Source organism: Arvicola amphibius, chromosome 4 (genome assembly GCF_903992535.2).
Source record: "Arvicola amphibius chromosome 4, mArvAmp1.2, whole genome shotgun sequence".
Lineage (NCBI taxonomy): Eukaryota > Metazoa > Chordata > Mammalia > Rodentia > Cricetidae > Arvicola > Arvicola amphibius.
Genome location: NC_052050.1, coordinates 54,442,589 through 54,469,836, shown reverse-complemented (window position 1 = coordinate 54,469,836; position 27,248 = coordinate 54,442,589).

The following is a 27,248-nucleotide window of genomic DNA, read 5'->3' as shown; positions in this document are numbered from 1 at the left end:
TCATTCGAATAGAACACCCCGGAGAGACAAGCTTTGGGGATCCAGATAATTACCAGCACAGAACACTGGTTAGGGACCAGGCCACTCTCCTCTTCTAACAAGCATGACAAAGCACAGGCCCAGGTGTGGTGGTGGCATTTGCCATTGGCATTGTGTGCAGACAAATGAAATCATGGACCAGCCAGCAATGATCGCCAACCATTTAGCTCACTGAGTCAACACGGGGAAAGGAAATTGAGAACCTCAGGGTGTACATTTGCTATATTGTGTGGCTGACAATAGCAGAAACTGGAGGAACCAGAAGCTACCTTGAGTCTTATGTACACTACAGACTCAGCATAGGGTAGTCCAAACCACTGTTAAGTTTTCTGTCGTAGAGGTGCTAACCATTTATGGCCATAGGAAAGGCAGTTACAGAGCACGTGGGGGGATCAGCTTGGCATCTGCTTGTTCTCTGTTGAATCTGGAGTTGACATCATGTCTTGCTTTGCCCAAGAGACACTGTGCTGCTCTCTGTCTCCCCATGGAGAGGCCTATGATATCTGTCTCTGCATTTTTGGAATCTAGCTATCCTATAAGAAACATGGGTTACCTAGAATATTGAATGACAAGAAATCACATGAAAAGATTTTCTGGAATTTAAGAAAATAGCTTGAACATTTTTTTCCAAACAAACACCCAACGGAATATATAACGCTGTACAGAGCCATAGTATAAAACCAGAACATCAAACCGATTGAGCTCCAGCCAAAATGCAATAGATCACAGGAATTCCAGGTGGCACACCTTTAACCCCAGCACTCGGGAAGGAGAGGCAGGCGGATCTCTTGAGTTCACAGCTTGTCAGTCTACAGAGTGGGTTCCAGAATAGGCAGAGCTACACAGAGAAACCCTGTCATGGAAAACAAAGAAAGCAAACAAAAACTGAAATGCATTTGTTCATGGTTCAAGGGGTTGGCAGCTTCTGAGGGCAGTGAACATAGGATTTTCCCAGGCCTTTGTTCAATCTAGAAATGGCTATTGTTTCCATGACCTCTCCACGTCTCACACGCCTACCCTGGTAGGATGCAGAAGATTCTGAAACAGAATCCCAGCACCAGGTTGACCCTGGTTCTGTCCACCTAACAAATGGAGCAACAGGAAATTTATTGTCCATGCTCATGTCTTGAACTATGGCATCAGAGTCAGATGAGCACAGAGGAATTCACAACCTCTGGAATATTTTGGTCTAAGTCAGACATGTGACAGCAAGAATGATCTCAAATTATCCTTATGGCTTGTCTGGCATGAGATTAACTCATCTCTGGGTTCATTATTTATTTATTTATTTTTGTTATGTTTTTCGAGACAGGGTTTCTCTGTAGCTTTGGATCCTGTCCTGGAGGTAGCTCTTGTAGACCAGGCTGGCCTCGAACTCACAGAGATCCACCTGCCTCTGTCTCCTGAGTGCTGAGATTAAAGGCGTGAGCCACCACCACCTAGCTCTCATTATTTATTTTTTTATCATTTATTCAGTCATTAGGTAAACATTTAACCATTCACTGATTTGTACCAGTCACTAGATAGACCCTGAAAAACACACAAAAATAGATTATACTTTCTGGTCTGCAACCTGGTACCCACCTTCATAAAACCACTCTCTTTCATCCTATTGCATTTCAGAGGCTGGGAGAAGGAAAAGCCTCTCTGAGAGCAGATTAGAAATATCTTTCCTCCTGGATGAATTCCCAATAACTCCATAGAACACGGACTCTCCCCACTAGATCAGCAGCTCCACAATGGGGAAGATGCCTTTGAAGATGTCCTAGAAGCATAACTGAATGGTCTAATACAGGGGTCACCAATTCACTCAATGCCTTAGCAGCTTGTGGAGGGATCCCCCTTATCAAAGGGGCTGCTTTGCTGTTGTTACAATCCAGAACCATCCAATGTCATTTTCTTCATGTCTGAAGTGCTAAAGTGCTTAATGTTCTGTTAGTTAGAATTGATGCAGATCTTAAGAGTAAGATACAATTATAGCATCCAGCAAACGCAAGCTTTGTGTTCTCTTCTAACACACACACACACACACACACACACACACACATATATAAAGGAGTATTATATCTGTACACATATTTTGGGTCATAAGATGGTTTATTTTAATTACATATTTTCTGGGTGAGTTTTAATGAACTATTTTCAAACACACATTTATCTGGGTCTGTGGAATGTGATTTTTCTACATAATATTTCAGTTCACCCCTGTTCCATACTATAGCTCCCCATTTCTGTGACCACGACAGACATCACTAATCAATTATAGAATCCCTTCCTGCTGAGACCAGGGGTAGCCTCAGAAAAACCTTCTGACAGAGAAAGCTCCAAATAACCAGCAGGCATTAACGGTAGTTGGAACTAGCACACCGAATTAATCCTATTTGCCTAACAGCGCAGTGAGAGACAGCAATCAGAACAGTTCAAGCATGACTTTGTTATTTTATGTAGACATGAATTTCAGATTTTTTTCTAACTATGCAACTTTATTGCCCCAAACTGAAACATTTATGAGATGAAAGGGGTAACCCTGCAAGGAACAGCACCGTGGACTAAAAGATGCCACCGCTGTTCAGCTTAAGGAGATACATGCTGGAATTGGTTCTTCCTGAGAAGGGTCGTAACAGAGAATGTGCCAAATGAATGCTGGGAAGAACTCCACGCCACCATCCCCAGCTGTGCCTCACTGCCATACACGCCCTCCGGTTGGAATTTATTGATACTTTATTCAAAAATCACCATGAATTAATCTACCAAAATATATTTTCTCATAAAAAATAAAGAGTTCTCTTATAAGTGCATTATACATAAATGAGATAAATCCTTGGCCCAAGATTCACATCAACCACGTCCCATGTTTAAATGTGCATTTTGTGTCTATTGTCATTGAGCTCACCTTGGGCTCCATTTCTGAGAACTGTGAAAGATACCATACAAAGTAGCGGTTTTAGTGGAAAAAGTATGTATGATTTTTTTTTTTTTTAAAAATGTGCTTTAATGTCCTTTGAAGAGAAAAAAAAAAGAGCTTGTAATTAGATCTCACCCGCTGATCTAAGACTATTGACTAGGCACAAACTTGCCGTTAATATAGTCAAATGAATCCACAGCAGTTCCCAGTTCTCTGTCAGGAAGCAGACACCAGTTCACCCGACCATCTGTTGGTTTGGTGCCAGGAAAGGGTGAATCACTCAATAGGCAAGTGCCATCATTAAAAGAACCGAGGTCTCTGGGCTGAAAAGGACCAATTTTGTTATTGTTACCTAGTGTCAGATTTCAAAATTGCTAATTGGATCCTGGAATTATTTCAGTGGACAGATGTCTAGTCTGACATTCGAGTCCCTGATCAAGATACTGAATAATAACATCATGGTGTTGAGGCAGGTTTTGTAAGATCCAGGTGCCAGTTAAGAGAAGGGCATCTTGTGCAAGGATGCTTGGGGTGGGGAGGGGGAGGAGACTGAAAGAGGACTTGAGGACTTTTAAAAAAACTTTTGAGGACATAACTGTCTAACTCATTTTTACAGCTCCCAGCCCATTTCGCAGTCCTGTTCATTTTTCAGCCCCTGCTACAACTCTATTGCCTGCAGACCTATCTTAGGGACAACAGATGAACTTCCTACAAACCCTCTCCCAGGAAGGCTCACCTACCAGCAAGAATACCAAGGGCTGGAGGAGGAGAAGGTTGTAGCCATATTGGTGCAGCAACAGGGATAGCTGCAGGGCTGTAGAAAGTCACAGATCAAAGAGCAAGACTGAGCCTGGGATAATCCCAAGACACACAACACTGGAGCTGTGCTCAGGCCGCTTAGAGTGGGCAAAAGTCAGTGAAAACCCATGTGGAAATGAAGCAGAAGACTCATTTGGAACCAGGCAGTCAGCCCAGACAGTTTACACTGAAGAAAGAGGTCAAGGCAGGGCAGTGAATTAAACTCGGCAGACAGGAAGACCTCAGAGCAGGAAAGATGATTCACTGTCCATCCGTCTAGCAGCTGGGAGTAGGGACATCCACAAGATCTGACAGGCAGGGCAAGGCACTGTCACTGGGTCAAGTTCCAGCAACAATGACCCTGGCTATGAAATGCCTTGCAAACTCTCAGCAAAGAAGATACTAGTTTACAAGCCGTAGATTCTCTGCTTCTCGCACATAGAAAATCTGGAGGTGCAGTTGCAGTGCTGGACAAAAAAAGAAACCTGGTCCAAACAGTCTCTGCTTGCTGGTTGGACTGGCTGTACATACGTTTCTCTACCTCATTTCCACCCCAAACCTATTTGAAGGTCTCCCACCCATCCGAGTGGATGCCACAAATATGCATGATATGCTGCTTGATATTATATATTCCAATCATAGTGTCATGGTTGAATATGCCTAGCTGACTGTCACTGATTTTTGTCATTACACTCTTTACCCACCCCCTTTTTGGCTTGATAGCATCTTAATTTTTTTTGCTATCCACATGTTTCCAATTCTGCATATATTCCCCCTGGATGTTTTTAACACAATTTGAGGATGTACAAATTCTTCTAAGAAAAACTAAGGAAAGAAAATTTGGCAAAGGAATAACGGACTTGGTCTTAATTCTTGTCACTGAGTTTTCAATGTCCCATCTCAGAATTTCCCTCCTTTGGGGGCTCTTCTTGTTTTTGTAGAAATTGCGCACTGCAAGGCAGTACTTCTTAACCTAGGGCTGGTGGTAAAGCAACAATACTGCCTTGTGCAAGCGTCCGTGCTTAGGAGCTGTTTCATCAGTCAACCAATGAATTCAAATCCTCATCAAAGAATAGATACATATATTCACTTTGCAATTAATATCATCAACTTGAAAATGTAGAATCGCCTGGGAGAGGGGTCTTTGAACTGACCTGTGGGGTTATCTCCATTGCTTTTAGTTCAGGTGGAAATACCCACTTGGTATGGGTGGGCCTATTCCATGACCGGGATAAACAGCATGCATTCAGCAACACTCTGCTTCCCAGCGGTGGACGCGCTGCTGATTCCTGGTGCCACGCCTTTCCCGCCATGATAATCTGAAAACCAAAGTAAATCCTTCCTTCCTTCCTTCCTTCCTTCCTTCCTTGAGTTGCTCTATGCAGGGTACATGCACGCACGCACACGCACACACGTGCGCACACACACACGCACAGAGAGAGAGAAAGAGAGAAAGAGAGAGGGAGAGGGAGAGAGAGGGAGAGGGAGAGAGAGAGAGAAGGGAGAGGGGGGAGAGAGAGAGAGAACACAAAACTCTTCAGATATAGATTCAGATCTCCATTTCTCGTAACTGCTGTTCTGTAGCTTGATGACTACTCTGGGACACTGTGGCTCAAAATCCTTTGCTGGAAATAGATTGCTATGGTTTGAATATGAGTTTGTCACCCACAGGCTCATGTGTTTGAAGACTTGGTCCCCAGGTGGTGGTGGTGTTTTGGAAGGTTGAAGAACCTACTGGTATGGCCTAGCTAACAGAAGTATATGTAGCATGAATTCTAATTAGTCTTAATAATAAAATCCCTGAGTCAGATATGGAGATAAATGCTGAAATAACAGAGAAGCAGAGCAACTAACACCAGCTCTTACCTCTACCAAATCCTCAGACCGAATGGGCAATCCTGTCTCTAGAAATCCTCAGACTGTTCTGAGTTCCTGACTCCTCCTGCCTTATATTCCTGTCTCTGCCCAGCCATAGCGCTCCTGTCTCCACTTTCCTAGTGCTGGGATTAAAGGCGTGGGATCCTAAGGGCTAGGATCAAGTGTGTCAGCTCTGTTTCTCTTTTGGACTGAATCAATCTCGTGTAGCCCAGGATGGCCTTGAACTCATAGAGATTCGTCTGCCTCTGTCTCTCAAGTGCTGGGATTAAAGGTGTGTGCCACCACTGCCTGGCCTCTGTGGCTAATTAGTGTGGCTAATTAGTGTGGCTAGCTCTGCACTCTGATATTCAGGCAAGCTTTATTAGTTACAGCATGAACAAAATACCACAAGTATGTCATCTTCAAGGTGGACCCTGAAGATGATATTCATGTCTTTCAGCATAAACTCTTCGCTTTCTTATCTGCCACAGACCCCCACTCAATCCATTGTGCTCACCCCACTACCATGGACTAAAAATGGCGAGCTCAAACAAATCTTAACTAATACAGAGAGATACTGATTTGTGCAGCAAGCCCTGACTTGTGCTGTTCCATTAGTATCCTAAATGTGAAATTAAGTTAGAAACTCAAAAGTCCAATAAAAGTGTTAGCTTTCTCGTATCCTGTCAAATCTCTCAGCTCCATCAAAGCAGAAGGGCAGGGTCAAAAGTCAAACCAAACCAATTTTGGCAGTGAGGGACATGAAGTTTTAGAAACACAGTAAATGTCCTCCATGACATTAAAATCTCACCCAATTCCCCATTAGCTCTGTGTACAAGTAGAGAGGGGATGGAAGCGATGTGGCAGTTATCCACGTTATTGGATTAATTACCCAGATATGTGGACAAATGCAATTAAAAAGTCCTGCTTCTCTGTTCCTCTATGGACACACTACTTTCTTCTGGTGTGTAAATATCACCAAGAACACAGCCCTTGCGTGAGCAGCTGCCCTGCGGAGAATAACTGATCTCGGAGGTTCCTGCAATTACCATTGCGTGGCGTTGACTTTGCTACCAGCCCTACTGACAGCCCACTTCAAGTAAGGAATGAAAAGTTCAAGATTTTCCCTTCAACGGATAACCACTGTGACCCCAGTGGAGACCCACCCACAAATGATGCTGGAACCTAAGACCCAAGTGATCCAAGGTAGCAAATTAAACAATAAGCCCAAGGAACCAGGCTCCACTTTATTACCAAGAGAGTAACACCTTTTAATTGGTTAGCACAACAAACAGAGAGTTGGCAGCTTTGGGAGGCAGGCCTCAGGTCTGCTCGCCCATTAGGTCAGTTTGAGAAAACAAAACCCTTTCTTTACTTAATTTGGAAACTGTGATTTTTGATTAGGAAACAAGGGGTCACAGAGGACCACACTAGAGACAGCAAGGGAAGCAGAAGGCGGCTTCCAGCTGCTAAGAACTGAATTTGTTGTGACATCCTCTTAAAGGAATGTGTAATTGAGTGAAAATAACTTCATCAGTTCAGTGTTATGAGGAAATCTTCATTCTTATGGAAAGTCAAGGGAACACAAAGCCCCATTTCTCGGGACTAACGCCAAAGACCTGGATTTTTGGAGACTTTTAAGTTTGAATGACTCATATGTCAGCTTCAGGGATCCATCCCCAAATTCGCTTCCTTGGCTCAGTTACTCTACTCTGTCAGTAAGGCTGTACAAGTAAACTAGATAGCTGCAAACACGGCTCTTGCTTCTAAGTGGGACCACTTGAAAGGACAAGTGTTAGGGAGAAGCGCATTTTCAAAGAATTTCTGTGGCAGTTACAATGTTTCACAGTGAAAAGCCTGACTGTTGAGGTGACTGTGAGTTCTTGGGCTCTGATAACCATTGCCAGGGGTCTTTTTTGCAGTCCCAATCCAGTTTCACCCAGTAGCTGTTGTTCATAGGGGTAAGAACCAAACGTGGTGCATCCACTGCGGTCTATCCTTCATTCTGATATGTCAGATGCTCCCCAAGGTCCCCTCTCCACTTCCAAATCCCACCCAGACTTCCATGTTTGTTTAGCTGTTGTAGCTTAGGTTCCTCTAGAGCGGTAGTTCCCAACCTTCCTAATGCTGTGACCTTTTAATAGAGTTAGTTCCTTATACTGTGGTGACCCCCAATCATGAACTCACTTCGTTGCTCCTTCAAAATTGCGATTTTGCTACAGTTATGAATCACAGTGTAAATATCTGATATGGGACTCTGGTGAGAGGATCATTCAATCCCAAAGGTTGAGAACCACACCGCTGTTCAAGAGTCTAGGATGACAAGAAATCTTAACAGATTTGAAGAAAGCTGCTCTGGTGTTTTGTAAAAGATTCTACAACTCAGATGTGTCTGACAGTTTTTCTCACCGACTAGGATTACGGAGTCTGGGAAGATGACTACCAGGGTGATGCCATTTGTACAAAGGATACGTGCTATTCATGATGCTGCTGACCTTGACCAGTCCGAGCAGGACAGTACTGTTGGCAGTTTTCTCCTCTGCAGTTAGCCATTTTCTCTTCTTCATGCTGAATTCTTTGGAAGTCACTATGTGAGTCCCACACGAAATGAGTGGGGATGTATCTCCTGAAGGATTTCACACTTTGTTTCTTCTTCTCGCTCACGTGTTTATTGATCTACAGCAGTATAGATGCATGGATAATTTATACTTTGGGTTGTTTAATATTACATTATTCATTTTTGTCTTTGAATTCTTGCAGCTTTATCCATTGAGAGCTCCATTAGCTGACATGTGTGTCAATTAGACACACCCATCTAGGTTCTTAAATTCCTCTCTAGACTGCTTTTTTTCTTTTTTTAATTGATTTTTATTGAGCTCTACCTTTTTCTCTGCTCCCCTCCCTGCCTCTCCCTTTTCCTCTTTAACCTTCCCCCCAAACCCCCATGCTCCCAATTTACTCAGGAGATCTTGTCTTTTTCTATTTCCCATGTAGATTAGATCTATGTAAGTCTCTCTTAGGGTCCTCATTGTTGTCTAAGTTCTCTGGGATTGTGGTTTGTAGGCTGGTTTCCTTTGTTTTATGTTTAAAAGCCACATATGAGTGAGTATATATGATAACTGTCTTTCTGTGTCTGGGTTACCTCACTCAAAATAAGGTTTTCTAGCTCCATCTATTTTCCTGCAAAATTCAAGATGTCGTTTTTTTCTGCTGTGTAGTACTCCATTGTATAAATGTACCACATTTTCCTTATCTATTCTTCGATTGAGGGGCATTTAGGTTGTTTCCAGGTTCTGGCTATGACAAACAAAGCTGCTATGAACATAGTTGAGCACATGTTCTTGTGGCACAATTGAGCATCTTTTGGATATATACCCAAAAGTGGTATTACTGAGTCTTGAGGAAGGTTGTTTCCTAATTTTCTGAGAAATTGCCACACTGACATCCAAAGGTGCTGTACCAGCTTGCATTCCCACCAGCAATGCAGAAGTGTTCCCTTTTCCCCACAACCTCTCCAGCATAAGTTGTCATCAGTGTTTTTGATCCTGACCATTCTTACAGGTATAAGATGGAATCTCAGAGTTGTTTTGATTTGCATTTCTCTGATGACTAAGGATGTTGAACATTTCCTTAAGTGTCTTTCAGCCATTTTAGATTTTTCTGTTGAGAGTTCTCTGTTTAGGTCTGTACTCCATTTTTTTATTGGATTATGTGTTCTTTTGGTGTCCAATTTCTTGAGTTCATTGTATATTTTGGAGATCAGACCTCTGTCTTATGTGGGGTTAGTGAAGATCTTTTCCCATTCTGCAGGCTGTCGTTTTGTCTTGTTGACTGTGTCCTTTACTTTACGGAAGCTTTTCGGTTTCAGGGGGTCCCATTTATTAATTTAGATTGCTTTTTGAGCATTTTGTTCCCCTCAAAGCCACAGGACCTTCCAGGTTCACTGGTGAGTTTCTCATATCAGTCCTGGACTTGGCCTTTTTCTCAGAGCCCTCCTGATTCTCTTGGTTGGAGAAGGACATTATTTGTCTTAATAGTCTTTACTATGATCCCTCCTGTCATATTAGGATCACAGTTACTTCCCACTGGTTCTTTAGCAATGCCAGAATACCTTCAAAGATGGCCTCATGGATGCCCAGAAGATGGATGCACTGGGGCCCCTTTCTTTCAACCTCTTACTTCTCTGCTTCTACTACATTAGCATTTCCCCTCCCTGCACCAACAACAAGTGCCAGTAGTGAATTAAAATGAAAAGCATACAGTGGCTATTAAGAGAAGTCAGCTCAAACTATCTCGAGTGACATATTATTTCTTCATTAATGCTGCCCCCATTTTCTCACTCTCCCAGACACACGGATGCAACAAGAATCACGTTGGCATCTGTGGAAGCAAATGGAGAGAACAGCAGTTTGAAGGGAGGGGATGAGCGCCCCCACTCCCAGTCTGGGTGCACTCTGGGGCAGTTCACGATACGAGCACAGAATGCTGGAGAACACTGTGGAAGTCTAGTTGGAGTTCCAGCTGCTGCAAGAACATATTTCCTCTCTGACCGGCAGGGATTCTTATTTTCCATCATTCCAGGAGCCTTTGAAGAAGACTCTCCGCTGATGGGGTCCCGGCAACTACATGCAGGGTCAGATCATAGGGAGCAGAGAGGTCACAGTGAGCCAATGAGTGTTCCACACCCAAGACCCTGCTGCTCCTCTCCAGACACACAGGCATGAGAGGACATGAGAGGACATGAGAGGACATGGAAGGACATGGAAGGACACGGTCCCTCCCTCTGTTGGGAGCTCAACTCAGGGCTTTCTTCTTCACCCTCTCTTTTTTGTTTGGAGTATTGTTTCTCTTCTCTCTCTGAGAAAGTCATTTGCTTTAAATTAGACTCAGTCAAATATTTGTCGGGACCCATAGTTAACATGGACAATGCATCAAGGGATAGAACATTCCAGAATCAGAAAGCCATGCATTATTGGCAGACCATAGAATGGCAGTTGTATGTAATGTTATATACATGGATGCTGTCTTCATGGGCTTCTATTTTTTTTTTAATTATCTTTTAGAACTAGGCCTGGTAGTGTATGCCTCAGCAACTGGGAGGCAGAAACAGGAGGATTATAGGTCAAGGCCAGCAAACTAGAGGTCAACCTGAGCTGTCTAGAGATTTCAAGGTCTGCCTAGGCTGCATAGAGAGTTCAAGACCAGTTGAGATTATAAAGCAAGACCTTGTCGCAAACCAGACAAAAACAACACCAGCAGAGCTGACCTTTAGTCTCTAGACAGATGTACTCATTTACACCTTCTAATTTCATAAGCAATATGTAAATGCAATTTTTTTTTATTAGTGTTTCGTGACAGGGTTTCTCTGTAGCTTTGGAGCCTGTCCTGGAACTAGATCTTACAGACCAAGCTAGCCTTGAACTCACAGAGAATGGTCTGCCTCTGCCTCTTGAGTGCTGGGATTAAAGGCGTGCGCCACCACTGCCAGGCACATTCTTGGTTTTTTGTTTGTTTTTTGTCTTGTTTCTTAGAGACTCGTGCACACTGTACCCTACTCTTTCTCACCGCCCATCTAGGCCATTTTCCTTGCCAAATCCCAAGGCAAATCCGGTTTTGAGTTTGTGCATAGCTTTCCAGATAAAAAGGTATATTAATACCTTTATATTAATATATATTAATATATATATATTAAGGTATATATATATGCTTAGCTTCAGGGCTGTCTAATTCCAAACCGTCCAGCTGACAGCCACTGCTTTGCTTCTCCTTTCTCATTGCCCTGTTACTTAGCCAGAGCTGGTTATAACTTTCTAGACAGTGCTCAGAATGTGGATGAGCCAAGATAGCTCGTATTAAAATGGAATCATCAACAGAGCTCCAGAGAAAGCCTGGGGCTGGCCAAGGTGTACAAAAGTCCTCACTAATTAATCCAGACTGGACCAGGTCAAGGGAGCCAGACCTGGAAATGAGCAAGGAAGCAAATAGGACCAAAGGATGCTGTTGGGAGAAGATGCAAAACGGAGGGCAAAGACCCAGGAAGAGGGGCAGGACCTGGGCAAGGAAGAGTAGGGTTATCAGGCCAAGGAAGACTCCCCAAAGCAAAAGAAATAGGCAGACTGGCAGCTGAGCTGACCATGATCAAGGGCCAAAGATACCTTTCTCCCAAAGGAGCAGCTTGTTCTGGCTAGGGTTTGCTTCCATGGAAGCCTGCTGTGCCTTTTGTGGCACTGTAACCAGAAGCTCCTGTTGTACCCCTAAGAGACACAAAGCTTCTTCTGGGTAAGTGTTTTCCAAGTTTCTTTGTTGTTCTTGATGATTACAGAGGACTCAGCAGGTTGGGGTAAGGGTGTATTTGTGTGTTTGCCAGAGGGAGTCCTTCCTTTTCTGGAAAACAGAAGTAAGATTTTTGTTGTTGTTGTTGTTGTTTAAGCTTCCATGTGCTTTTCTTGTTTGTCCTATGTGCATGAACTTCTCCCTAGCAGACCCAGAGATTAATCCCTGGGGAAGAGAGGCAGCTGCTTTGATAGGGAGTGGATGTATGAAGTCTGTATTGGAAAGGAAGTGAAGAGGAACTTCTGACCTTCAAAACTGAGCACTGTGTATACAACACGTCAGAGGGCCAGGTATTAGAGCGAAGGAGCCATTGTCTAATTTTCCAGTTCCCTGTTCACACATCCCAGGCAACAGACAAGCCCTGAGAGCTCCAAGCACAGCAGCCTGGGCAGAACGGCAGAAGTTAAAGAATGTGCAACAGTTCAAGGCAGCGAAAAGAGAAATGGAGGACGAGGAGAGCAGAGAGATGGTTAGACACGTGGTTGCCCTATTGGTCCTTCTAGAACATAACCATCTATTCTTTAAAAGGTTAGCAGAGGTGCAATAAAACTTTAGAATGTCTAAGCAAGAGACGGTTGTGAATTAGGAGACATCAGCAACAAAGCTTTAGACAGTGTTTTCTGGGGATGCAATCAAAGGCCAAGCATTCTGGGGCTAGCTGCAACCATAGCACTGGATATTTGGTCTGCGCTAGTGGAAGCTCCATAGCCGTGAAGCAGCTTGTTAGCTCCTTTGGATTGGATGCACTTGAGTTGTGTTTTCTTCTGTTAACATTTATGAGGAGAAGCTAAGTTTTACTTCCTTACAAATCAAGCAAAATTAAAGTCGGTTCCACAGCCTCACTGGGCTTGTATGCTGGAGATTCTCTGGGCCTGGGGTCCATTTTAAATTACTTTTGTAGTATTTAATAGTATCTAACTACATGTATATACACACAATAGTGATGATGGATGGATGGATGGACGGACGGACGGACGGACGGACGGACAGATATTTAGAATCTACAGACTAGACCAATGTGCAACAGGAGGCATCCATGCAGATGAATGTCACAGGCTTTGCCTGGCGCCTTCCAAAGTCTGGCTTGCTTCTCTGAACTGCTCTTGCTCTCCTTGTTGTGTTGAAACCCTTTAGTCCCCTGAGACCCACTGGGAGGCAGATTCAGTTACCACACAGCAGACACTGAGAGATGAAAAGTTGGAACATGATAGGGGCAGAGGGAGGACGCACTGAGACGTAGCACCAACCAGGAAAGAAAGGAAGCCAAGCTGGTAGAGATGGACTTTAGGACCTGAATCAGACAAGGAGGAGAAGGCCAAAGAGTTGTTGCAACTGCAGCCATCAGCACGAAGCACCAGTGACTGATCTGGTGACAATACCCTGCCACAAGCCACATACAGCATCATACACCTGTCAGATACACCTGAGATGCAGCCTAGGGCAGAGGCTCCCCTCCCCCTCCCCAGGTGTCATAAGCACCCATCTAACAGGAGGCAAAGGGAGGGATCTGCAAAACCAGGCAACCATCTCTGAGAGACTAAAACTTACAGAAGCCATGAAATGGTGGATTGGGTTTTAAAATTACTTGGACCAAGCCGTAAGTCTGCCTTTTCCTCTGCTACAACTAATTTGCTCTGGAGAAAGAATGGGGTGGTTCTGAACAACGAAGGCCATGACAAAACGTCATTTGTTACATGACGTTAGTCAGAGCGCTGGGGATGTCTTAGTTTTGGCTTAAGAATAAGAGTGTGTATTATTTCCTTGGGGGAAGAAGGGAAAGGAAGGAGAGAGAGAGATAAAGAAATAGAAAGAGAGAAATATATGTAGAGAGAATTAGTATCTCCTAGGGAAAACACATGTATCCCTAATGCTTGGGATGAAAGCACACAAAAGCAGGGATGAAGAATGAAGAACCAGTGGATTTCCGTCAGGTGCCACCTTGCAGATTCACTGGGAGTTATACCTCTTTGCACACCTTCCTCCTAGAAGGAGCTACTGGCATCTTGGTCCTGACTTTAAGAGTGCCTCACTCCCCGGGCCTTCTCCTGGCAGGCATCTGATGACTGCCTTTCTGTGTACTAGGTGCTCCATCTCTGCCAGTTAGCTCCACCAGAGACCAGGCCTTTGAATCACATCTCCCTTTGCTTTGGCATTCTGGGTTCAGGAAAGAATAAGCATCCATGTTTCCTGACAAGATTCCTACACAGCTACTACTGGTGGTGCGGAGGAAAGGAGCTTGAGATGGTGATGTGGGATTTCCCTCTCTATGGTGTGATTACCATTAATGAATAAAGAACTGCTTTGAGCTTATAGCAGAGAAGGGATGGGCAGAGCAGAGCTAGGCAGGGAGGACTGGACTGAATGCTGGGAGAAAGAAGGGCTGAGTTAGGGAGAAGTCATGGAGCTGTCACCAGAGACAGACACTGTAAACTTTACCCGGTAAGCCACTGCCACATGGAGAAACACAGATTAATAGAAATGGGTTAAATTAAGATGTAAGAGCTAGCCAATAAGAAGCTAGAGCTAATGGGCCAAGCAGTTATTTAAATAATACAGTTTCTGTGTGATTATTTTGGGGCTAAGCAGCCAGGAACAAACAAGCAGCTGCATCCTACAAGATGGCTCACCAAAGCCACCATCTGCTTGCCATTCCTTCAGGATCAGCCAAGTAGGCAGGCAGCATCTGCAAGAGCTAACCTAATGATACAAGAATCAAGAGGGGAGAGCTGCCTCCTGCAACAGCCTTTCCAGATCCCAGGCAAGCAGAAGAAAAGACTCCAGCTTCTCCCCAGAAGAAATAGCAGCTCAGATAACTAAAAGCAAAAGGAGCCCTGCTGGGCCTTGATCACAAGGCCCCTGCTCAGGAGGGCAGTAGGCAAGTTCAGAGCTCCATTGTGGTCTCTATACTGCATGAATGATACACAACTACCCTGGGTTCACTTGATTTTCTCTTGTCCCCAATGGTCTTTTATCACAAGTAACAATTCTATGTGTTCAGTTTTCTATACATTCCACTCAGATGGCTGGAAGGCCTGCTTTCTTTGCCATATCATATCATATCATATCATATCATATCATATCATATCATATAACCTTTAATGTGGGGCTGGAGAGATGGCTCAGTGGTTAAGAGCACTAAAAGTACTTGCTGTTTTCTAGGAAGCATCTACCCATAAACTTGAATCCCAAGGGACTGGTCTCCTTGTGTATCCACAAACGTGTGTGTATTTACTCGCGCGCACACACACACACACACACACACACACACACACACACGAGAGAGAGACAGACAGACAGAGAGAGAGACCTTGCCCATAAATATAAATAAATTTTTTGATATATGAATTTGAACACTACATAAAAAGATGTTGAAAATGGTATACAGGTTCAAAGGAGATTTTAAAAAAAAACCTCCAATGGGTGGTTAACTTGGAAATTTTTCACTTGTCAGCTGAGTGACAAACAAAACCAGGTCTTGTCTGATTGAAGATTATAGCTCATTGCCTAAATGCACACAGAGAAACATGTTCACTCAGGAGCAGGAAAGTCGGTGAGGAAACCCTATCAGCTAAATTCTTCACCAGGCTGAAATCACTTTCCTAGCATGAACTTAATTGTCTTTAGTCTGTGAAATGATTTACAATATTCCAGTCTAGCGTTATTGCTATAGGCACCTTGTCCATAGACTGTTAAGAATGCACAGTTTCAAGGGACACATTTGAACAATATGCACACTATGTTCCTTGCTTCTCCCAAACCAGGTGAAAACTTGGGTCTATTCTATATGAATAACTGAATAACTGTTAAGAGAATAAAACAAAAGGCTACAGTGATTACAGTGATGTAGGATTCCCTTATGTATGCTATGAGTAGGTTTTATTATCTTTGATTAATACAGAAGCAGCTTTGACTTATGGCATGACAAAATATAGCAAGGCAGAAAATCCATACATATCTATCTATTGAGAGAGAAAGAAAGAGAGAGAGAGAGAGAGAGAGGAGAATCTTGTGGTCACCTTTAAGGGCACACCCCAACAACCTAAGGACCTCCCACTAGACACATCCCTTAAATGTCCACAGTACTTCCAAGTTTTAGAGATGGACCTTTGAGGTACACTCTTCCTAACCACCACATTTTCTATTTATGTGATCGCTCTCTCTCTCTCTCTCTCTCTCTCTCTCTCTCTCTCTCTCTCTCTCTCTCTCTCTCTTTTCCAAGACAGGGTTTCTCCATATAGCCCTGGCTGTCCTGAAACTCACTCTGTAGGACAGGCTGGCCTTGAACTCAGAGATCTGCCCACCTCTGCCTTGGAGTGCTGGAGTGCTGGGATTACACTACTCCGCCCAGCTATGTGATTTTTTTTTTTTTTTTTAGGATAACAAAAATATAGGGATGGAGAACAGACTTGTGGTTGCCAGGGTCTGGGGACTGAGGTGAAAGTAGGAAGGAAGTAGCTGTGGTTACTAAAGGACAGTGTAACAGACCCTAGTGGTCTGTACTGTTTCTGCAGCAGGAGATACACAGACCCACACCTTACAATACACAAAACCCAGGGCACACAGGACTGCCGGCTCAAAGCTGAGGAAATCTAATGGGTGTTGGCATAGTGCATCGATGCCAATTTTCTGCTAGTAATGCTGTTGTTACTGTTGGAGACAAACGGAGTGAAGAGTATTCAGAATTACATTTCCATAAGTACAGGGACAAGATTTCCTAAGAGAAAATGTTGAGGATTTAGTTAAAGAAGTTTAACAATTAAAGTCCTGAACAGGGGATCCAAAATAAGGTCAAGGATAAACGGCAGCCTGGCAAAGTCACTGCAGTTCACTCACGGGTGGCGGGCTCCTTTGACGCGTTGGGAGCTCCTGCCTCCCATTCAGGAGACACACGATGAGAGAGTGCTCATTGGAAAGGATAAGATGACTTAAACACCGTATGTTAAGACACGCACTTCAGTTGTAAGTAGAAACTGAAACAATGCCACCATAAGCTTTATCCTCCCCTTCCCCTCCTTCTCCCTGCTCCAGTCCTCCTTCCCTTTATGCAGTACTGGGGGTAGAACTCAGGGCCATTTGCTTGCTGGGCAAGTTTTCTGCCACAAAGATATATCCCCAAAGAGCTTAGTGGTTTTTTTTTTTTTCTCTAAGCACTCAAACCAACAATCATCAAAAATTCTTTGGCAATAGCATCCTAGGGGATCTGCAGGGGAAGAGGCAGTCTAGTCTCCTAGACTGATGGATGAAATTCAAGAGGCATAACTTCATACGGAGAAGAGCTAGACCTCTCTCAGCATCACAAACGGGCAGTTCCCATCGACTCAGCAATTCCATTTCTGCGAATGTCGTCTTCATGTAAAGTCACGTATGCAGAGTGACACGCAGATGGGATTATTTATGGAGGCACTCGATGGAGCAAGAAAATAATCAAACAACGTGTGCGCAAATCCCTTGGAGAACCGTTGAAGAAATGACATCATTAAAGCATAAGAAAGCTTTTTAGAAGTGGATATGAACTTATCTCCGTGCACAGGGGTGAAAAAAGTCAAGGTTAGTACAGCATGCATCATCTGCTACCACTTGGATGGTGATGGAAGAAGCATGCTTATTCTTATCCCCGCCTGCGGATGCCTAAAATACAGGAAAAGTGGGCCTCTGAGATGGCTCAGTGGGTAACAGTGCTTGCCTCACAAGCTGGGAGACCTGAGTTCATTCCCTGGAACCCACCTCAAAGTGGAAGGAGAGAACATGAACACACACACTAATACCAATTAATTTTTAAGGAATATAGAAAAGATGGATACATCTGGTGTAACTTTGGAGACAACTTTTGGGATGACAGTCTGGGGTGGTAGGGAGATTATTTTTCTCTATGTATGCAGTATCCTGTTATTTAAATGTTAAGCTCTGGACCTTGATGGTACACTAAAAATTAATAATAATTAGGGTGAAGGGGTAATTCAGTGTCAGGGTGCTCTAGGCCTTGGCTTTGATCCTCAATATCACAAAATTTAAATTAAATTAAAAAGCAAATTTTCTTTTTTTTCTTCCTTTCCTTCTCTCCTTTTTTCTTTCTTTCTTTTTTTTTTTTTTTTTTTTTTTTTGATACTGAAATTTAAGAGAAAGCCACAATGTCTCCTCAGGAATGAGAGCAGGTTGAGCCTTTGTATGTGACAGGGTGTGGGGACGAGTTGATAATTAGGGAGGGGGAGTGGGCGCAAATGGAGAGTGGTTTGGTCGCCTAGTTTCTGGTGATGACACTTGGATTATACACCTGCCCAAAGAGCTAAGTAGATAAGGAAATCCAAAGGACACGTTTAAGTGGTCCTGACTTATATTTCATTTTTAATGCTGAAGTTACTCCCACGTGACCTGATTTCACTTAATGCAGTTATGAGACATCTCGTGTTAGTTTACTTACTAACAGAATGTCCAAGCAGCCTGGGGCAATTCCAAGAAAAATGCTTCCAAACCCTGAGGGCTGCATCGTCCTCTCTGCAAGGCGAGCCCAGCTCCTGATGCCATTTCTCTGGCTGCATTGGAAGATGCTGCAAAGTCACAGCCAAACCTGTGCCCTGCATCTGAGACCTGAGCATTTAAGTGGTGACATCACTTAGGGGAGCAAGGGAGATGGCTTACTGCTATCTACCCCATCCATCCTCTCTTAGATGTCTTTACTTGATCCAAGACTGATGCCACTTGCCCTCTGAGGGGACTCCTTTCTGAACTGTCATTGGAGAGCCTGCTATGTCTCCTGCTCTCACCGCAAACGGAATTCCTAAGGATACACCACATGGAAGGTTACTACGTCCATTTTCAATGTCAGGCAGAAATAACTGGGATGCCTCCTCCCTGCGTCCCCTTCACACGTGCAAAAATCAGTGGTGCCATGCCATCAACCTGTTTTATTCTTTGAGCAGCTATGCAGTTGCTGTGGCATAAGTGGGCAGCTGCAATACTAACAGATGGATTCAGAGAAGGGAGGATAAACCGTGGCTCTGGAAGTCCATGGAAAGCAGTCTGTGCATGGGAAGCAGGATTAAATACACAAATCATACTAGAGTTTCAGTTTATTTGCCTAATGCACTTGAAAATGACTCAATTTCTTTTCTTCAAACTAAGATTTAGGAACCTCCGCTTCCAGGATGACAAACCAATGCTCATCTCCACATATTTCACCGTTTTGCATAATTAATTCCTCCCCACAGTCCACGAGCGTTCCCATTTACAACCCAACCAGTCTCTCTCTCCTTCCCTTCCTATTAGCGTCAGGTAAACGGTATTGACTCAAGGTGCAGATGATTCTCCCAGGTGTCTCCGGAAACATGATGAGGAGTCCCATCCATCATTATCAGGTGTCCATTCCTCTGCTTTCTAAAGTCTCACTCGAAAGAAAATTGAGAAAGGAGAAGTTGAGTCATGGGAACCAAGTACAGTGCTAATGAAATGGGTTTTGCCAGTTCAGATTCAACTAGATGAATTAGCTTGTACTGCGAAGGACAGAGGAGGAAGAAACTAATTAAGACTGGATTTAGCAATGGAAGAAAATTACTGACTCATTTGCCTGAAAAGTACACAGGTGGTCTTGGCTGTAGGTTTGTGTAATCTCCCCCCCCCCCTCTCTGTAGTTCGCCAAACAGTTGTTTTCGCTAAGTCCAACTCTTTATTCCAAAATGTCTTGCAGAAGTTTCAAGGGCTGGATGGTTCCAGCAAGCAACAGACACTAGTCATATTGTTCCCAGCCAAAGTTGAATGTGTGGTTTTAACTGGGTTGGCTAAGGTTGAATGAGGTCGTCACTATGGCCAGGTAGAGGAAATGTGTGACTTGTTAAAATGGGTAGAGCCATCGTTTCCAGCACATTCTGAAGAGATGGGGAATGTTAGGAAAAGAAAAATATTTGGGAGAGGGTGGAAAAAAAAGCAACCAACCTGTTGTACTGGGTAGTTTTATGTCACCTTGACACAAGCTAGAGTCATCAGAGAGGTAGGAACCTCAGTTAAGAAAATGACTCCTTAAGATCAGGCTGTAGGCAAGCCTGTAGGGCATCTTCTTAATTAGTGCTCAATGGGGAAGGGCCTGACACAGTGTGGGTATGAAGCCTTGGGCAGGTGGTCCTGGGTGCTGTCACAAAGCAGACTGAGCAAGTTGTACGCCTTCTACGGCCTCTGCATCCACTCCTGCCTCCAGATTCCTGTCTTGCTTGAGTTCCTGTCCTGCCTTTTTTTTTTTTTAAATGCTAACTGTAATGGGAAAGCATACACCAAATAAGCCCTTTTAGTCTTAAGTTGCTTGGTCCTGGTTTGTCATCACAGGAATAGTAACCCTAACTGAGAAACGTATTTACTGCAGCTGAAGAACGTGAATCTGAGCTGAAAGGGGGGTGGAATCTAATTATTGAAGACATTCAGCCTATATTTCTTTAAAAACATCTTACGCTGTAGTTATAATTCTTTCACATATATGCATTAACTCAAATTAGGCCTACAAAGCGCTGACAGGCACTCCCTTGAACGAAGAGATTTGATTGATTGGCAATTAGCCTCTCAATTAGATGTACCTTATTTCTTTAAGTAGGTACTTTAAAGGAGGCTGCTCTTTGAAGGTAAGCATACCCAACCACCTACTCGTGAAATGCAGCTCCTTTTTGTGTGTTTGGAAATTAGGGAGATCACTAGGATAAGAGGGGGCGATGTCTACTAATTACAGACAGGAAGGGTCACTCAAAGTGACCAGCATGCACACCTTTCTTCATAGAACTCAATGAAGGGGATGAAAGGCCTGGCGGAGAGAGTCTGGTGGTGGGCAATGGATGAGGACAGAGGGCCTAGATTTCTAGCAGACAAGCACTTGAAAGTTTCTTAGCAGGACTGCCAGCTTTAGCAATGTAAACACAATCTCAATGTATTTACAATTGTTCACATGGCAAATCTTCCCTCATCTAGAAACTGCGGAGAGAGGGAAGGAGGGAAGGAGGGAAGGAGAGGAAGAGAGAAAGAGAGAGGGGGGGAGGGAGGGAGGGAAGGAGGGAGGGAGGGAGGGAGGGAGGGAGGGAGGGAGGGAGAGGGAGGATTGGTTCTTCCTGCTATGGTGGAACTCCAGTAATATTATAAACAGAGATTGCAAGGGAGGATGTACCTGTACCTGATTGTCTGGCTTGCCCAGGGCAGTCATAACTAATCAATCAATGTTTACTCTTCTGCTAAACTTCTCAGAAATGACTTTAGAGTTTTTCTTAACCTAATGCGCTGGGAGCACTACCCATTGATCACCCTTGGGAGTTAAGATAAAACCATCTTGACATAGCACATCTCAGCTGAGTCTTGCTCATTTTCCTTTCTTGAGATGTTTCTCCTAAGGACACAATACATTTGATGGCTGAACTAAGCGTCCTCTGTGATCCTTCTTTGACTGTATCTCTTCCTGGCTCTTAGGTACCTCTTACAGGGTCATTTCCCCCAAGGATTAAGCGTTGTTTCTCTTACATTTTAATTGGGTGTATTTATTGAGTGTTCGTGTGTGTGTGTGTGTGTGTGTGTGTGTGTGTGTGTACACGTGTGTGCGCATGCATGTATGTGTCACGTTCCATGGTATATGTATGAAGGCCAGAGGATAATTTATAGTAGTTAATTCTCTCCTTCTATCATGTTGGGTCCCTGGGGTTGAACTCAGTCACCAGGATGGGCAACAGGTACCTTTCCCCACCAGCCTTCCAAGGACTGTTTTTAAGTATACCCATTTGTTCTCTAGACTCTCCTATGTGGCTGTCTGGGACTAGCAATGATGAGTTAATCTGAACTTCTTCTTAGTATCCATCATTCATCCCCTTTTGGCAGGACGGTTCTTTCCCCTGCCCTCCATAACAGAATAGGATGCATACTTCCTTCCAAAGGCTTTCCTCATAGTAAGTCAGTCCATCCAGCTTTCCACGCTGGGCAAGGCTTACTTTATTTAATGTTTGCCTATCATTTCTCAGCATAGAGTCAGTGTTCCACTTGCCATTTCTAACTCTTTCTATGGAACCATGAATCAGAATTTCTCATCTGATTTATTAATTGATTTTCCAAGGTGATTTCATGAATCTATTCAAGTCTGAAAATAACTGCTCTCAGAGAAAGGCTGGAGGAAAATTATGGTGAGTCTTTCTAGACAGGAGCCTTATAAAGTTTTCTCTGAAACTATTGATTATTTTTTTTTTGGGGGGGGGGCTGTGTTTGATCCTTCCCAAGCCATTGCTGACTCATATCTTATGGGTCTTTTCTTCAGAACGTAAGGAGAGAACAAGTCTAGATTAAGAGGTAAGTCAAAGGAATGTTTGTGTCAGGTGCCAGCCCAACATGGCCACTCAGACATCACTGAAAATAATACAAGGCCCGAGAATATTGCACTTACCAGAAACTCAGGAAGGTGTGTGTTTGGGTAGAAAGGAATAACTTGATGATCTGCTGGAGGAACAAACACCTAAGAAGGTCATCTCACTATTAACAAAAACAACAGGAAAGATCCAGGGCCACCTATGAAGACTAGATGTGGGAACTATGAAGCACTGGCCTTTCTACATGGAATGTTTCAGGCTTGCTTTAGTTCAGTGATCCAGAAGTGAGGACTGGGTCCCCAGTGTCAATGGCCTTCCTTGATTGCTTAACTACCAGTATGGTCAAGTGTTCTTCTGAATTAATGGAGCAACAAATATACAAAATACATCAGTTTTCAGAGAGACCAACATTTTGTCCCTCTCAGGAACTTCAGTACTTCCAGTCCTGTCAAAACTGGCTGATCCTTTGCTATTACATTGTCAATCTTGATTGTTCTTTCTACTTGGTTGCGATGCCCTTTCCTCAAACATTAGCCCAGATATTATAGACCAGAGGATTAGTGCATTAAAAATAGAAAGAGAACCAATTAAGCCCCTACACTCTAAGTAAGAGTTATTTGCATCTGTGAGGGAGCTCAGACAAGCATGACAAGCAACCCTAGCTAATGAAAACCTGGCTTCCAGTCAGGCCATTTGCTGACTGACACTTTTCTCTCCTAGCTGGGCCTTTGAACTCAGTCTAGACCCTGCCAGGGCCCATTGCCCAATTCCTGTCACATCCCGAGGGTGCATCTCTTATCTTCATTATAATCAAGCAAAAAGATAGCTAATGTTCTGGTACTTTCTTCTTCACTCGAAGGGCCTGCACTATATAACATAAACTCCTCAGGTTTACAGACCATCAAGGACTTTGCTGTAGAACTTTCTTGCTGGGGGTAAAATCGTATGCCGTATTTCCCTCTCACTGCCTGATGCTTTCCCTTCTGCTACTCGAGTCTGTATTTGAGAAACAAGGCCAGATTCAACTCGATTAGAAAATGTAGCACTTTCTCCTAGAGATTTTCGTTGCAGTATACTTTTTGGATGAATTTCCCCTAGATAGTTATTCTTATGAACTATTAGTAGGTGAGAGACACTCTTCACTAACACTGTGCTCCTAACACTGCCATACAGAAAGAAGATGGAAATAAAGAAAATACATAATGGGCCCTCGTACCATGTTGTTCAGTTTTAAAATTTATTAGGCTTCTGATTCAAGATGGAAGTGTGAGATGAGCATGCATTGCCACTTCAATTTCTTCCCAGGATTCAGGATTACCTGGAAATCTCTCTCTCTCTCTCTCTCTCTCTCTCTCTCTCTCTCTCTCTCTCTCTCTATCTATCTCTCTCACTCTCTCTCTCTGTCTCTCTCTCTGTGTCTCTGTCTCTCTCTCTCTCTATCTCTCTCTCTCTCTCTGTCTCTCTCTCTCTGTCTCTCTCTCTCTGTCTCTCTCTGTCTCTCTCTCTGTCTCTCTCTCTGTCTCTCTCTCTCTCTCTCTCTCTCTCTCTCTCTCTCTCTCTCTCTCTCTCTCACACACACACACACACACACCCCACAGAGCATACATGGGGACATGGGGGGATAGATTAATAACTCTTCAATTTTGAGGACTTCGTGTAGGATGTCTGATTTTATCTACTAGACAGGGATAAATTGAACATATAACAGTCAGAGCCCAAAGAGCCAAGTTCAGGACCTTGCAAAGATAAAAGGAAGGCCAAGTTAAGGCTTTCAAATGGAAGAACAGACTTACCATTCATCTTCAAAACTTTTATAGAAAGACTACGTTTTAACCCTCCCAAGGGGTTCTTAACTCCAAAATAGAGTTATTGACAGCTACTATTTTATTCTGGAGAAAGCAGCTTGAGATGACTTCGTGACAAAAGTTGTCATTCTGTTGCATTGAAAAATATGTAACAAGTAGTTATTGCTTTAAAAAAATATCATTTTAAAAGGTAATGCCTAGACAGTGACCTATTAACAGCTCTTACGTTTTGTGTGTTGACTGGACTCGGTGTAATGGTTTTCTCTTCGGGGACATGCAGAGGGATGAGATGAGGCTGGTGGCGTTAGCTGAAGGCTTCCTCGTTTATGCGGTGGGAGCAAGCCTTTCAGGTATCTAGCAAATCTATAGTCTGGTCATCTTTCATCTCTGTATGGCTCCCTGTGGCTGCTTGGGCTCCCTCACACTCTGGTGGACTCTGGATATTTGGATGTTTACATGCCAGATGGATTCTCCACAGTGAGTTTCCCAAGAGACAGGTAGGGAGAGCTGACTGATACCCAGAACTAATAGCATCACTTCAATTGTATTCTGAGTCAAAATGTTTACAGAGCCTCCCAGACTCACGGACAGAGGTATCAGATGCCGCCCTTCAGGGAAAAAAAAGTAAACAAATAATTATTGTAGCCTAATTTATATTTGGAGGTCTCTAGAAAGGGAGTTGAGCAAAGCAAGACAAATAGCAAAGGTGATGTTCACAGGAGCTGCCCTCCCAAAAAGCTTAGCACTGGCTGTTAAGGTAATCCTCAACCTTCCCTGTTCCTGGTCCTCAAACACTCTAAGACAGGCTGGGGTCTCATAGTTAGTCCTTCTCTTTATGGAAGAGGACTTTATAAAAGAAACATGGGCAACTGTCAAGAAAAATGGACATCAGCTGCCTATACATGTCATTAAATTACAAGAGTCTAAGAAAGATTGCAAGGTGTGAGAAAAAATTAATAAAGTACCAGGAGAAAGAAACAGAAGGATTGGGGCTGGAAACTTGGACCCATGGTTAAGAGCACTGGCTGCTCTTCCAGAGGACTCAAGTTCAGTTCCCAGCACCCACCTGGCAACTCACAATTGTTTATCATGTCTGTTCCAGAGGCCCCAATGTCCTTTGCTGGCTCTGAGGGCACTGCATGCATGTAGTGCACAGACATACGTACAGGAAAAACACCCACACATACCAAAAGCCAAAAAAACCTAAGAATAAAGCTAAGAAATGGAAGGATCAGTGGAAAGTTAAGTAACCTCAGAAGAGAAGAAAAAAATATCATCTGTCAGAAGAATAGAATAGAATTACTTTAAAATATTCAGATCTCTGCTGAATGGCCTGAAACTATTATAAATACAAATTAAGGCTAATGACTTTTTTTTTTTTTTTTTGGTTTTTCGAGACGGGTTTCTCTGCAGCTTTTTTAGCTGCCTGTCCTGGAACTAGCTCTTGTAGACCAGGCTGGCCTTGAACTCACAGAGATCCGCCTACTTCTGCCTCCGGAGTGCTGGGATTAAAGGCGTGCGCCACCACCGCCCGGCAAGGCTAATGACTTTTGAAAAGACACTAACCCAGGAATATTTTAAACTTGATAAAAATGTTAAATAAGAAGGAATTTTGAAATGAAATCGCTGTGGAATTAAGATTTCACCAGACTGAGACAGAAACTGAACAAAGATGACGATCAAGTTGTTGAATAGAAAAATAATCAAGAATCTCAGAACCTGGGGCAAAGAGGAAAATGACGTGGACAGCGGAAAAGTGTGGAGGCGCATGGGGCGACCTCAGAGATGAAGGCCCATCTAAACGACTTTCTAGGAAGGAAAGGATTTCAAAATATTTAAAATGAGTGGGGAAATTAAAAACAACGATAAATCCCTGGAGCTGACTGAAAATAGATTCTTAAGACAGGTTGTCTTCTGAGAATAAAGGAGAGCAAATAAGAAAATGCCAAACCTAGAGAGCCCACCCTGCATAAATTTCCTAATTTACAGGATAAAATGAATTTCTTCAAAGCTTCTAGAGATACAATAACTAGACAATAACTCGGGGAAAGCTACGTAGACCAACAGCCATTTTTAGCCAGAAGCACTGGGTTCTAAGCAGAAAATTAATTTATATACTCAATCTTCCAAGGAGAAATTGTTGGATTCTTACCCAGCCAAGCTAGCAACAAAGCTTAAGGACAAGAACAACAAAGCTTCATGGGTAAGCAAGGATCCAACAGGTGTGTGTTTTTAATTTCTTATAATGTGGAGAACCTGTTTCTTCATGTAGAAAGAAGTCCTCCCATACAGTACTAAGACAGTGGCTGACACGGGCAACACACACAGTCATGGCAGCTGAGGACTGGAAGGACAGGTAGCACAGAAGGCTTTTAAAAATACTGTGCTTGGGAATTATGGGGTAAAAATTGAGAAGCGTTTACATTAAGCAGTCCGGGATATTTTTTTTTTCAACAGGTTCTTCATATTTGGGGCTGGGGAAAGGAAAGTTAAGCTATGGAAAATTGTTAATAAACTTGGTTGTGCCTTCTCTGTGTGTTTACTAAGGGTCACATGTGTTCCTTACATCCTGATGACATTGTGACTTCCTGAAAGAAGCACTCAGAACTCTTGCCCCTTGATTTTTTTCAGCTGTGTCTTCAGCCGTAATATGTTGAATCTTCTTCCCATTCCTATAGCTACAACCTAGGCAAACTGTTTAACTTTTTCGTCACTCTTGGTTCAGAAATTAAGGTAGCATCAAGGTTTTAAACAGATATTCCATTTTAAAATCTCAGTCTCTCCTAATCAGCTTTAAGGGTTCCTGGCTTTGTGCTGGGGGTGGTTTGCTTTTTCTCTCACTCCTCCCTTATAGGGTTGGAGGGGGTCATGACCTCATTATACTTTGTTCTCATTTGTTCCCCTCCTCTACTGCCTTTCCCTATTCACCCTTAATCCTTCAAGCAATAGGGTTTCTTCAAACCACCTTGCAGTATCAGAACTGAGGTAATGACCAACCATTCCACACCTTGGGCAAGACTGCTTAATCATGCATATCTCTACCCCTGACTGATTGCTGAAAACCTGAGGTCCCACTGAAGACAGACTTAGGGTTTCTCGAACCCTTCAATATGTATTCCCTAGGGTGGCCACGATGATTACATCTCCTTTCCCGGCCTTTTTTCCCACTAAGCACCTCCTGAATTAGTCACCTGGCTTGGG